General features: G+C 45.3%; 1 pseudogene; it reads right to left on the bottom strand.

Annotated features, from left to right (window-relative positions):
* Window positions 1–5,724: 5,724 nt before the first annotated feature.
* Window positions 5,725–7,027, bottom strand: LOC116482331 (adenosylhomocysteinase-like; annotated as a pseudogene).
* Between the last annotated feature and the right edge of the window lie 2,959 nt (window positions 7,028–9,986).

The following is a 9,986-nucleotide window of genomic DNA, read 5'->3' as shown; positions in this document are numbered from 1 at the left end:
CCTTTTCCCGATTTGCATTGCGAGGCGACGCGTCGCGTCTCCAGACGTCACGGTAGGGGCGGGGCTTCGCGTGCGCTCCCTTGACTCCTCTCTCTTCCACCGCCCTCCCCCTTTCGGTGAGGGCCGCGCGGCGAGACGAGGGAGGGTCGAGGAGGACGTTATGGGTGGGCGGTGGCGGCAAGGGCGGGGTTTCTCTGAGCCGGATCAACATAGTTGGCCGGTCCCTTACCCCCCGCACTGCACCGTGCATTTCCGGGTTGCAACCCGGCGCCTGGGCCTTGTTGTGGAAGAAGCAAGGTTGCTCTTGCGTCCCTATACTGCATTATTTTCCTCCTCTGATTGGAAATGAGAAAAAACCTAAAAGGGAATTTGACGCCCCTCTATTTCTGGCCATACATTCTCTGAAGCCAAGTCTTTGGTCAACGAAAAACAAGTATTATCCTAAAACATATTTTATGTACAATTTTCAACGTCACTTAAAAGGCTCCGGCTAGACTGGGCACGGTGGCTCACGCCTGTAATCCCAGCGCTTTGGGAGGCCGAGGCGGGCAAATCATGAGGTCAGGAGTGCGAGACCAGCCTGTCCAACAGGGTGAAACCCCCGTCTCTATTAATACAAAAAATTAGCTTGGCGTGGTGGCGTGCGCCTGTAATCCCCGCAACACCAGTGGCTGAGGCAGGAGAATTGCTTAAACCCGGGGAGCGAAGGTTGCGATGAGCTGAGATCGCGCTACTGCACTCCAGCCTGGGAAGCAGAGCAAGACTCCATCTGGTTGGGCAAAGGCCCCGTCTAACAGAAACAAAATGAGAGGTCTGAACTTTCTCGCGAGCTGATCTTTGTACTCTCTTAGAGAAAGGTGATTGGATGCTCCGGTTACCTGTAAACATAAAATTGACTTGGGTGGAGCTTTAGGCAGTAGTCACTAAGTCCTCAGGAACACTCCAGGTGTCTCAAGGATGGGAAATCTGGCTAGCGAGGTCTAGTAAATGCTTTAAGTGAAAGTGTGTGCCACATTAGGTACAGTGTACACTGTTCGGGTGATGGGTGCACCAAAATCTCAGACATGACCACTAAAGAACTTTTCCATGCAACCTGTTCCTCCAAAACTACTGAAATAAAATTTTTTAAAAATAAAAAAGGATAAAATAAAGAAAGTGTGTTCAATGAATTTGTAATGAAGGCGAGTTGCAGTGGCCCAGGCCTGTAATCCCAGCACTTTGGGAGGCTGAGGCAGGAGGATCCCTTGATCCCAAGAGACAGAGACCAGCTTGAGCAACAAAGGGAGACCCTCATCTCTACAAAATAAAAATTTAAAAATTAGGCCGGGCGCGGTGGCTCATGCCTGTAATCCCGGCACTTTGGGAGGCCAAGGTGGGCAGATCACTTGAGGTCAGGAGTTTGAGACCAGCCTGCCTAAAATGGTGAAACCTCGTCTCTACTAAAAATATAAACATTAGCTGGGCGTGGTGGCGCGTGCCTGTAATCCCAGCTACTGAGGAGGCTGAGGCAGGTGAATCGCTTGAACCTGGAAGGTTGAGGTTGCAGTAAGCTGAGATCGTGCCACTGCACTCCAGCTTGGGCAACAGATCGAGACTCCTTCTCCAAAAAAAAAAATCTAAGTTACAAATAGCATTTCCATTTTCCATAGAATCTAAAACTCCCCAAATTGCTGTGAACTACAGCAGTATTTTCTCCATTTGGTAAGAGACATAAGGACAGCTTAACTACCCTTCTTTATCCAAACTAAGTCAAAAACAGAACCCAGGTTTCCTGATTCCCACTCCCAAGTTAAAACTAAATAGGTTTTATGTATGTTGCGGCTGTTGCACCCTTTTCCTCTTTGAAATAAAACTTTTCTATTTCATTGGGGAAAGAAAACGTGACTGAAAGTCCAAAGTGTGGCCAAGCATGGTGGCTCACGCCTGTAATCCTAGCACTTTGGGAGGCCAAGGCGGGCGGATCACGAGGTCAGGAGATGGATACTATCCTGGCTAACATGGTGAAACCCCATCTCTACTAAAAATACAAAAAATTAGCCAGGCGTGGTGGAGGGCGCCTGTAGTCCCAGCTACTCAGGAGGCTGAGGCAAGAGAATGGCATGAACCCAGGAGGCGGAGCTTGCAGTGAGCCGAGATGGTGCCACTGCACTCCAGACTGGGTGACAGAGCAAGACTCCATCTCAAAAAAGAAAGTCCAAAGTGTTAGCTTAGAGCTCAAAACACTAGCTGCTGTTTCAAGGTCCAGGACATTAAATCCAGATGAGGGCCTTCACCTTTGACACCTGCCCTCAAGTCCTTCAGACATGTTGAGAGAGACTGAGACAGGGGTCTTCAAGGGTCAGGCAGGAAGGAGAAGCACAGCAATATACATATATAATATGCATACAACTGATTAGGTTTGTTTAAGAGTAGTGGGGATTAGGGCCATGTGGAGAGCTCATGGCCTGTCTACATTGTTGCCATGTGGTAATGGGGCAGAGTGTTGCCAATTTTGTGATTTTCTGTGTGTGGGAAAAATCTCCAAACTGGTTTTTACATTTAGGGAATGTATATATATATATATATAAAATCTCCCATATACATACGGATTATGTTGGTTGACAACAACAGTATACATAAAAAAATTTACAAACACTGCAAAACAAAATCCAAGCCATCTGTTTGTGACCACAGTCATAAGCATTAACTTAGCCAGGGGCTTATAGATAATTCTCTGTTAAAGAGGAATTCTGAGAAAAGACTAAGATAACCAAAATGAACGTAATGTCAAAGAATGAAATCAAGGGAACAATTTGGATTTTGTTTCAAAGTCAAGTGTTTTTTAAAGAATCTTTCCATACTTCATGTTTTGTTCTATAGAGTTCAAACTTTTAACTTCCATGGCCCTTTAGATCTCTTTCGAGCACATTCCATGATTTCTCTCCTGATCATACTCCCTCCACAAAAACCTTTTTCGGCTGGGTGTGGGAGCTCACTCCTGTAATCCCAGCACTACAGGAGGCTGAGGTGCGTGGATTGCTTGAGGTCAGGAGTTTGATATCAGCCTGGGCAACATAGCAAGACCCTATCCCTACAAAATATTAAAAAATTAGCCTGGCACAGTTGGTGCATGCCTGTAGTCCAAGCTACTTGGGAGGCTGAGGCAGGAGGATTGGTTGCGCCTAGGAGTTTGAGGTTTCAGTGAGCTGTAATTCCACCACTGAACTCCATCCTGGGTGACTGAGTGAAGACCCTGTCTCTTTGAAAAAAAAATAATAATAATAATTAATTTTTAAAAACCCCTTTTTCATTTCCCAACATTTTTTGGCTACTATGATCTCTAAGTGTTACTTGAAATAACTTCCAGTGAATCCACACTTGATGTTGCAGAGCCTGAGTTTGCTGCAGAAATATAATTTCCCACACTCTATGCCTAAAGGGGATTCAGAGCTATCACTTAAAACCAAAAGTATTGGTTTTTAAAGGTGCTTAGACAAAACAGTCAGGAAAGGCACTCTAAATGTTTAACAGCAATCATCTTTGGGGTATGGGCATTTTGGTAGGTACAGTGTGGTGGACGTCCGTATTTTATCCACCTGAGAGATTATTTGAGCTTGTTACACTGAATGTGTATTACTTTTATAATCAAAAATAATTAAGATTTAAAACAACATATTTGACTAGTAAAAAGCACATTATATAAATCGGTTTAATAATAATGTTAAGGAGGCCATTTAGCAATGATTTGACCAAATCCATATCAAAGTTTGATTGAATTTTTTGGAAATCAGATATTGTGTTACTCTCTGCTCTGTTCTTCGTGAAGTCTTTCCCTTAAACAACTACAAACTTATACGAACAATAGTTCGCAAAACTTTGTTGTCCTCTTCCTCTGTAGAAATTAAAACCAAATATATATAATTGAGAAATAATTATAATACTCTTCATTCCTATAAAAGTAATTAAGATAGACCTGTAGGATTGTTGAGCATGGCTGCTAAATACAGTAACTAGTAACCACAGCTAGTTGTAAAATTAAAAATTCAGGTCAGTCAAAATATCCATATTTCAGGTGCTCAACAGCCACTGGTAGCTACTGGTTACCTTATCGACCAGCAGATATAGGCTGTTTCCATTATTAGAGAAAGCTCTAATGGACAGCACTGGACTAGGGTATGTATTCTGTATTTTTCCCCTCACCCACCACCCTGTAATGAACAATAGTTCAGAGTAAAAGTGAAAAAAAAATGTGTATTGTAACAAACCAGGCAGCAGTATCTATGGCACCTAGAATCTAAGTGGTCATCAGCTGTTTAGAGGCATGGCCTGTATTTGATCATAGCTTCAAATTACGTGCCATCCAGCATAAGCAGTAGTCGAAAATCGGGTTCATCTTCCATTCATTTAACAAGTACTTGCTGAATGCATGTTCTATGCCAGGCATTGTTTTAGATTCACGATATAAAATTCCTGCTCAACACAGAGCTGACTTACATTCTAGTTGAGGAGACATACAGTAAGCAAATACACATAGATTATGTCAAGTGTTGTTAAGTGCTAGAAGTGTTAGAAGAAAAGTAAAACAGGATAAAGGACTAGCAAGGACAGTGGTTTTTGTTTGTTTGTGGGTTTCGTTGTTGTTGTTGTTGTTTTTGAGACAGGGTCTTGCTCTGTTGCCCAGGCTGGAGTACAGTGGCATGTTCATGGCTCATTGCAGCTTCGATCTCCCAGGCTCAAGTGACCGTCCCACCTCAGCCTCTCTAGTAGCTGGGACTACAGGCATGCACCACTATCCCCAACTAATTTTCGTATTTTTTGTAGAGATGGGGTTTCACCTTGTCATCCAGGCTGGTCTTGAACTCCTGGCTGAAGTGATCCTCCTGCCTCGGCCTCCCAAAGTGCTGGGATTACAGGTGTGAGCCACTGTGCCTGGCCAACAGTGATTGTGTGTGTGTGTGTGTGTGTGTGTGTGTGTGTGTGTTTTGGCACTAAGATTTTTATGTACCCACCTTATTGCTTTCTTTAAACATTATATAAACATAAGCCAAATTATTATCTGGGGTTGCGATAGAAACCATCTTGTTACAAAGTGGTGGCAGATCTATGCTTTTATGTTTTAATGGCCCCTCTCAACCTCTGGCTGTTACTTCTCTGTCTTTCCTCAGTTGTGCCTTAACAGTCTATTCTAACTCCTGTAAAACAAGGACTAAAAGTACCAACCTCGTTGTTACGAGGTTTAAGAGAAGGCCCAGCACTAAGCCAGGCTCTCAGGAAAATTCAAACAGTTCCTCCTTGCCCTTCAATATAGCTCCTTCTCATCTGTCGTGGGCTGAGGAACCACTGAGCCTGTAAACCAGGCACACAGGTATAAGTCCACAGACCAGGTGAAGGCCTAGATGGTAAAGTATTAATACATGGGTTTTGTGACTCCACTACCAACTTCCAGGCTAAGGAAGGACTGACTTAGTGAGCAGTTCCGAGACCACTGAGCTCATGGTTCCCTGTGGCTGCCTCCCTTGTACCTCCATCATGATCAGGGCTTGAGGAGGGTCCTATCAATTCCCTTTGCCACACTTGGAAAAGCACGAGGGATGCAGCACAGGCCGAAAACTGACTGACCAGCCCCAGGGAGTCGATGGGGAACACTGGTAAGCCAATCACAAAGTTGGTGCCATTTGCTCTTAGGGAGGAGAGGCGGGGCCTGGGCAAGGACAACAGCTGGAAGGTGAAGGACAGGCCTGGCTCTCAGTAGTGGTAGTGATCCAGCTTGAAGGGACTATCACAGGACACGCCCAGGTACTGGGCCTGCTTCTCAGTCTGCTTGGTCAGTTTCATGTTCACCTTGCCCAGATGGGCTTCAGCCACTGCCTCATGCAGCTGGAAGTGAATCTCAATGGGGTACTTGTGTGAGTGGGTCCACAGCTCAATCTGCACCATCACATGGTTGGTGAAGGAGTTACTCATCACAAAGCTGGGTTGGTCCATAGCACAACCCAGGTAGACCAGCTGACACTCAGCCAGCAGGATGGTGCCACGCCCATTCTTTAGCCAGTGCTGGTCCATCTGGGGCTTGATGTTCACCTTCTTCATAGCATTCTTGTTGAGCCACCTGACATCGATTTTCACGTCAGAGTGTCCAGTGTTACACACGATGGCATCATCCTTCATCTGTTCAAAGTGCCTGTTGGGCAGCTAGCCAAGGATGATGTCAACACAGCCTGTGGTGGTGACAAAGATGTTGCCCTCCTGACAGGCCTTCTCCATGGTGGTGGTCCCCTCATAGCCCTGCATGGCAGCCTGCAGTGCATTGATGGGGTCGATCTCAGTGATAATGACGTGAGCCCCGAAACCCTGCAGGGCCTGGGCACAGCCCTTGCCCACATCACCATAGCCCGCTACCACAGCTACCTTGCTGGCAATCATCACACCTATGGCCTACTTGATGCCATCTGAGGAGGGACTGGTGGCAGCCATAGAGGTTGTCAAACTTGCTCTTGGTGACAGAATCATTAATACTGATGGCGGACACCTTCAGGATCCCATTGGCCATCATCTTGTATAGGTTGTGGACCTCAGTCATGGTCTTCTCGGAGATGTCTCTGATGCCCAACAGGAGTTGTGGGTACTTAGTGTGGGTGAGGTTGGTGAGGTTCCCAGTGATGTCCAGAATCATGTTGAGGAGCTTGTCCTTGAAGTACAGTGTCTGCTTGGTGCACCAAAGGTACTTTTCCGTTTCTCCCTTCCAGGCGTTCACTGGAATCCCAGCCTTGGTAATGGCAGCTGCTGCATGGTCCTGGGTGGAGAAGATGTTGCAGCTGGACCACTGCACTTCAGCACCCAGGACAAGGAGGGTCTCAGTGAGGACGACTGTCTCCACAGTCATGTGCAGGCAGCCGGTGATGCGGGCACCCTTCAGTGGCTTGGAGGCTGAGTACAGCTCCTATACGTGCATCAGGCATGGCTTCTTGTTCTCCTCAGAGTCCAGGGCCTTGCATCCCCAGGCGGCCAAACCAATGTCAGCAACTTCATAGAGTAGTTAATGAGACATTCTGGCAGTGCTTCTGCACAGAATGATGGACACGGGCAAAGAGGACCAAGCCTCAAACCGGGGACAGGCACAGGGCCGTCAGCACTGGGCAAGGCAACAGTGGTATTTGTAATGGGATAGTCAGGGAAGGACTCCCTGTGAAAGTGACATTTCCATAGAGCCTTTGGTGAAGAGAGGGAACAAACCACGGATACATGTGGGAGAAGAGCAACCAGGCAGTGGGAGCAGCACAGGTGAAGGCAGTGAGGCAGGAAAAGGTGGGTGTGCTGGAGGAACAGCAAGGAGGCCATATGGCTGGCATAGAGTGAATGAGTGGGATCATGATAAGAGATGATCTCAGAGGGGTGGGAAGGGAATGGAGCACAGATTACATAGGGCTTTGTAGGTCACTAAAATATGTGTATCCAGAATAATGCAAGAAGTGAATAATGTTAATAATTTATTTAAAAATCGTAGCTTTTATTCATATGATACAATTAGCAACATTGTATAAAAATTTTCATTCCAATTTTTTTTTTTTAGCCAAAGCATAAGTATCGTGTGGTTTCTTTACTAAGCATTTATTCTTTTCTATCCATCTGTTTTTTATTGCCTAAAGACAATGATTACCACTGGTAAAGGCTTCACATAAAATAAATTTAACAATTTATTTGAGCAATAAAGGATTCGTGAATGAGGCAGCACTCAAAATTGGAATAAGTTCAAGGCTGGGTGCAGTGGCTCATGCCTGTAACTCTAATACTTTAGGAAACTGAGGTGGGAGGATCGCTTGAGCCTAGGAATTCAAAACGAGCCTAGGCAACATGGTGAGACCTTGTCTCTACCAAAAAGTAAAAAAAAAAAAATAGCCCAGCATGGTGGTGCATGCCTGTAGTCCCAGTTACTTGTAGCCTGCAGTGAGGTGTGATCATGCCACTGCCCTCCAGCCTGGGTGACAGCACAAGACTTTGTCTCACAAAAAAAAAAAAAAACAACTTTAGAGAGCTCCACTTTAACAGCATGAGCAGCAGCATGCTTATAGGCTGAATGAACATGGAGGCAAAAGTAAAGAAGTTCCTTCATTGGCTACAGCTAGGCATTTGCCTTTCTTAGGTATGATCCAGTGAAAGTCCCTAGTTATATAACTCACAGCTGGCTGGCTTTTTGGTCATTGGCTGGTAGTTGGCTCTATGATTGGCTGAAGCATGGCTTGGGGTGTGTGTGTGTGTGTGTGTGTGTGTGTGTGTGTGTTTAAATTTAATCAGTTTCCCAGAGGATGAAGAAAAGCTAAGCAGAGCATACATGCTCAAGTATTTACATCTCAAATTTACCCATCAAATAAATGACTTCCCTGGGAAGAGCTAATAAAGAGGTGCAGAAAGGTCAGGAGTTACACTAATTACATTCCCTCCAAAAGGAAGAAACATCAAAAGTGGGAGAGAAAGTTTCTCCCTTGCGATTGTCCAACAATCTAAAAAAAAAAAAAAAAAACTCTAGTTCAGACATGTAAGATATTAGCATTATGAAAAAGAGGAACATTTGCTAGAATTTAGAGACCCAGAGATTTGACAATGCATATGAATAGCTAAAGATAATACACTCATAAGTAATTTTTTTCTTTTTTTTTTTGAGACGGAGTCTCACTCTTTTTGCCTAGGCTGGAGTGCAGTGGTGCGATCTCAGCTCACTGCAACCTCCACCTCCCGGGCTCAAGTGATTCTCCTGTCTCAGCCTCCTAAGTAGCTGGGATTACAGGCTCACCCCATCACACCTGGCTAATTTTTGTATTTTTAGTAGAGATGTGTTGGCCAGGCTGGTCTCGAACTTCTGACCTCAGGTGATCCACCTGCCTTGGCTTCCCAAAGTGCTAGGATTACAGGCGTGAGCCACTGTGCCTGGCCCCACAAGTAATTTTTTTCAATTCTCTTCCAGATTTTCTTTTCCAGAGACTGGGTCTCTCTCTATCACCCAGGCTGTAGTGCAATGGCACAATCAGACCTCACTGCAGCCTTGAACTCTTGGCCTCCAGTGATCCTCCCACCTCGGCCTCCCAAAGCCCTGAGATCACAGGTGTGAGCACTATAGCAGGCCTCTTCCAGCTTTTTTTTTTTTTTTTTTTTTTAAATATTTGGGCTTTACTCCTGACTTCAGGCAATGGTAAACTAAGTTTACATTAGCAAGAAAATGGTGACAGAGGGAAGAGGGGAAAAGTAAGAAAGGTCAGGAAGTAAGGGAATTAGGAAAAAAGAAGAAAAGAGAAAGGAAGATGAGATAATCGTTGTTAGAAAGTAGGTGTAAATAGTCTCAGACTTTTTCTGTGCATCTCCACTGCATTCTACAGAGTTGAGAGAAAGTCGATAAAAAATTTTAATCAGTTACAAGGAATGCCTCTAAATTAAGTTTTGGTTTGCTTGTGTAAGGTTTCTGGGTACAGAAACAACCCCAGGCTAATGGCCTTCTTTTTTTTTTTTTTTTTTTTTTTTTGAGACGGAGTCTTGCTCTGTCGCCCAGGCTGGAGTGCAGTGGCGCAATCTCGGCTCACTGCAAGCTCCGCCTCCCGGGTTCACGCCATTCTCCTGCCTCAGCCTCTCCGAGTAGCTGGGACTACAGGCGCCCAACACCACGCCCGGCTAATTTTTTTTGTATTTTTAGTAGAGACGGGGTTTCACCGTGGTCTCGATTTCCTGACCTCGTGATCCGCCCGCCTCGGCCTCCCAAAGTGCTGGGATTACAAGCGTGAGCCACCACGCCCGGCCGCTAATGGCCTTCTGCTTATTTTGCTTTAACACCGCATCGGACCAGTTGCATAGCCCATTAAACACTTTATCTCTAGAGGATGCGTCACCAGACAAAATGGTGGCAAGTCTGGGCTGTCCTCCTAGATATCAACATCAAAATTTAGGTACTTACCACTCTTTGCACTTCACTAGGACTCTATCAGCAACTGGTTTATCTTAACTTATAAAAAAAAATTGATGGC

The sequence above is a fragment of the Hylobates moloch genome, unplaced genomic scaffold, assembly GCF_009828535.3.
Source record: "Hylobates moloch isolate HMO894 unplaced genomic scaffold, HMol_V3 SCAFFOLD_14, whole genome shotgun sequence".
In the NCBI taxonomy this organism is placed as follows: Eukaryota; Metazoa; Chordata; class Mammalia; order Primates; family Hylobatidae; genus Hylobates; species Hylobates moloch.
This window is presented reverse-complemented; position numbering and strand designations above follow the sequence as displayed.